The sequence below is a fragment of the Wyeomyia smithii genome, chromosome 2 (assembly GCF_029784165.1).
Source record: "Wyeomyia smithii strain HCP4-BCI-WySm-NY-G18 chromosome 2, ASM2978416v1, whole genome shotgun sequence".
Classification (NCBI taxonomy): Eukaryota; Metazoa; Arthropoda; class Insecta; order Diptera; family Culicidae; genus Wyeomyia; species Wyeomyia smithii.
Genome location: NC_073695.1, coordinates 183,056,110 through 183,060,151, shown reverse-complemented (window position 1 = coordinate 183,060,151; position 4,042 = coordinate 183,056,110). Strand labels below are relative to the sequence as shown.

Here is a 4,042-nt window from a genome sequence, read left to right as displayed (position 1 = left end):
GAACTACCGTGGAAATTTCGGGAAAATTAAAATGCTAGACATTGTAAGATAGTAAGTTTTCCGAAAATCAATCATTTTTTGCCTTTCTCCTAGAAAGGTATAGCAATCACTCGCAAAACCGAAAGTATAAAAGTGCTCCGAAGGGTCGAATGGCATATATCACTCGACTCAGCTCGACGAGCTGAGCATTTTCTGTATGTGTGTGTGTGTATGTGTGTGTGTGTGTGTGTATGTGCAGATTTTTATTCTCACTCACTTTTCTCAGAGATGACTGGACCGATTTTCATGAAATTAATTGCAAATGAAAGGTCTTGTTGCCCCATAAGACCCTATTGAATTTCATTGTAATCGGATTTTTAGTTTAGAAGTTATGTTTAAAAATGTGAAAATCATGAAACACCATTATCTCAGAAACTACATAACCGATTTGAACAAAATTGGTCTCAAAAGAACGGGCTACCTAGAAAACCCTTAAGTTTTGAATTTCATAAAGATTGAACTTGTGATTCAAAAGTTATGAAAAGAAACGTGTTCTGAAGACTGTTTAATCTCACTCATGTTTCTCAGAGATGGCTGTACCGATTTTCATAAAATCAGTGTCAAATGAAAGGTCTAATTGCCCCATAAGACCCTATTGATTTGTTTTGCAATCGGACTATTACTTTGCCTGTTATGTTGAAAAGGAAAGGAACATATTCCGAAGACTACTTGGACTCACTCACTTTTCTCAGAGATGGCCGATCCGATTTCCACAAAATTAGTGTCAAGTGAATGGTCTAGCTGCCTCAGAAGAGCCTATTGAATTATACTGTAATCGAACTGTAACTTCGTTTGTATTGTGCCGACTTGTGAAAATCACGAAACTTCATTATCTCAGAAACTACACTACCGATTTGATTATTATCATCAGATGAGCGGGCTAGTTAAGGGTTAACTGATAAATTATGATTGAACACGTGGTTTCAAAGTTTGGCTGCCCTACACGTTCCCATTTCATTTGATTATAATCGAACTTAAGCAACCGTTATGTATTAAATTGTTAATAAAACAACGAAAGTCTATTATCTCAAAGATTACATGACTTATTTGAACATAACTAGTGTCATACGAACGAGTCATCTCTCAAACTGACAAATAACAAACTTCATAACTTTTTGATATGTGGCTCAAAAGTTATGGAAAGAAGGGAAATTCAAAGACTATTTAAAACTATACCTGCTTTGGTCGATATATGTGGCCTCAACATAATTTAAATGTGGTGTCGATTCCTTGCGGTTTGTTTGAAGTCTGCAAATGCACGACGAATTGGTCATAGGATATGATCAAAGTCAAATAACAAATCGTTTGAAATGATTGGTTTTATCGAAATGACAACATCCTCGTCTTTTGGCTTCTGTACATCGCTTTAATTCTGAATATATTCATATTGGGTGGTATTCTGTCATTATCAGCAGACTTTCTGGCATCAATCTGACACCGGAAATACCCATATTGGGAGGTATTTTTGGTTGTTTTCCAGAAACTAAAAGTGGTCGTCTTCAAATTCAAAATAGTGTCCAGGGTCAATGTTTGGTTTCTATGCATCATCACGTTTACGGAAATATCCATATTGAGTATTATTCGGTCATTTCCGACTGTTGCCTATAAGTTGCCATTTAGCAATTCAAAATGGTGCCTGAGGTCAATTGTTAGCTCATTGCATCATTCTGGTTCCAGAGATACTCATATTGGATAGTATTTGTTTATTTTAAGCTGTTTTTCACAAACCGGTAGTCGCCATCTTGGATTTCAAAATGGTATTTAGGATACTGGTTAAAGAAAAACTCATATTGGGTGATATTTGGTCACTTTGGACTGTTTTTCAGAAGCCGAAAGTCGTCATTTTGGACTTTAAAATTGCCTGTGAAATCAATTTCTGTCATCTGGGCGTAATTCTGGTTCCGAAAACATTCATATTGAATGGTATTTGGTCATTTCCGACTGTTTGCCAGACACCGAAGGTCACCATCTTAAAATTCAAGATTGTGTCTGTGATCAATTTTTAGCTTCTGTGCATCTTTCTGGTACCAGAAATACTAATATTTAATGGGAATCGTCCATTTCAGGCTGTTTTCCAGAAACCGGAAGTTGCTATCTTACAATTCGAAATAATGTCTGAGGTCGATTATGGAACATATTCGTTACCACTAAAAACATTCACATGCCAAATTTGGTTCCATTTAGTTGATTAGTTCGCGAGATGTGCAAAAATTTGTGAAGAAACATGTACTTCCAGAAGAGGGAGGGGCGTCAAACCATTATGAATACATTTGTCACCTCTAAAAACATTCACATACCAAATTTGGTTGTATTTTCTTGATTGGTTCTTGAGCTGTGCGAAATTTGTGTTTCATTTTCATGGGATTCCTCCCTTATAGAAGAGGGAGTCGGGTTTCAAACCATTATGTACATATTTGCTACCACTAAAAACATTTACCTGCCAAATTTTGTTCCATTTGGTTGATTAGTTCTCGAGATGTGCACAAATTTGTGTTTCATCCAACTACTATGGACATATTAGTTACCCCTTAAAACATCCACATGCCAAACTCGGTATCATTTGCTTGGTTTGTTCTTGAGTTGTGCAGAAATTTATGTTTCATTTGTATGGGACCCCTTCCTTTCAGAAGAGGGAGGGGTCTCAAACTATCATAGGAACCTTTATCGGCACCAAAAACCCCTACATAAAAATTTTCACGTCGATCGGTTCGGTAGTTTTCGGGCCTATATGGATCAGACAGACAGACAGACTTGACTGCATTTTTATATGTATAGATTACAACATCAATATTTTAGAACCTGAAGAGTGAATATACATTTATTGGATTGAAGCGTTCATGTAAATCTATTTTTACAAATAAAAAATTGAATGAGAAAGGCTGGGTCTGACCGCTAGGTGGATTAATTTAGGTTTTTGTCGATATACTGACTTTTATTTGGAACATCCCTATAAATATTCATTCCCATACCATATGCATATTCTACATCGCACTGAATCAACCTTGCAAATTCGTAGCTATAGCCAAAAGTGTATGTGTATGTTATGGGAATAATGGATATGTTTTGATTCTTTATAACACGTTGCATGGGTTCGAAGGAGAGGGACCAAACAGTGCCAATTACCCTACCTGTGGCATGGAAAGATTTTTATCATGAAATTTCAAACAGATAACATAATTTTGTATTTACATCAATAAAAGCACAGTTGTGGATGTATAAATTATTGCAAATACTATCGCTGATAAGCGTTTTTCACATGTAAGCTTATATCACAATAAAAAATTTGGTAAAAAAAACCTGTCTCCTCTACAGCAAAATGATTTTTGCACAGTTTTGATGTTGAATTTCTGAAATGAATTCATGTTTTGTACGTGGCACTATGAATAACACTCTGTTGTTTGACATATATGCTACTCTATGGATCATTGATTCATCATACGCCCGAACTCTGAAAAGGCAGAAGAACAATTGGTTTGACTTTCACATCACAGGATGGAATATGAGGTTTCTTCTCACTCGTTAACGTGTTGACGATCAGGAAAACGCCCTTGGTAATAATATAGACAGTCGCTGCCGGTAGCTTTACAATAAATGCCAACTGCTCAAACAGTGAAATAGCCGGACGAGTTACAACTTCAGTAAGCATTTTCTGGGCAACTTCTTCTAGTGTGATGCTCGTTCCGTGAACGGTTGTGATTCGATTGTGTAAACGTGTGTAAATGAAATGTGTGCACTTGAACTTCACCGACACCGTGATATCAACTATCAAATCCACACTATTTTACGGTGTATCGAACTAAGATATACTAATGTAGAGCTCTGGTTGATGGTTGCCGTTCGACTGAACGAATTTCATAGATTTGCGACTTTTGCGTGCTAGCCGAAATTCGCTCGCAGGAAAACACCATTCGTTTAGCATGGAGGAATGGTTTATCGCGAGATTATTCTTATCGATAGGGCAGGTCACCTTCCGTCCGGCTTAGAAGATATTTTTATATCCTAG

General features: G+C 36.7%; 1 long non-coding RNA gene across 1 annotated transcript; it reads right to left on the bottom strand.

Annotated features, from left to right (window-relative positions):
• Positions 1 to 3,125: 3,125 nt before the first annotated feature.
• Positions 3,126 to 4,042, bottom strand: LOC129725554 (uncharacterized). The gene is made up of 2 exons (XR_008728108.1): positions 3,556 to 4,042; positions 3,126 to 3,487 (listed from the first exon to the last, which is right to left on the bottom strand). It is a non-coding gene; the product is annotated as an uncharacterized LOC129725554 (long non-coding RNA).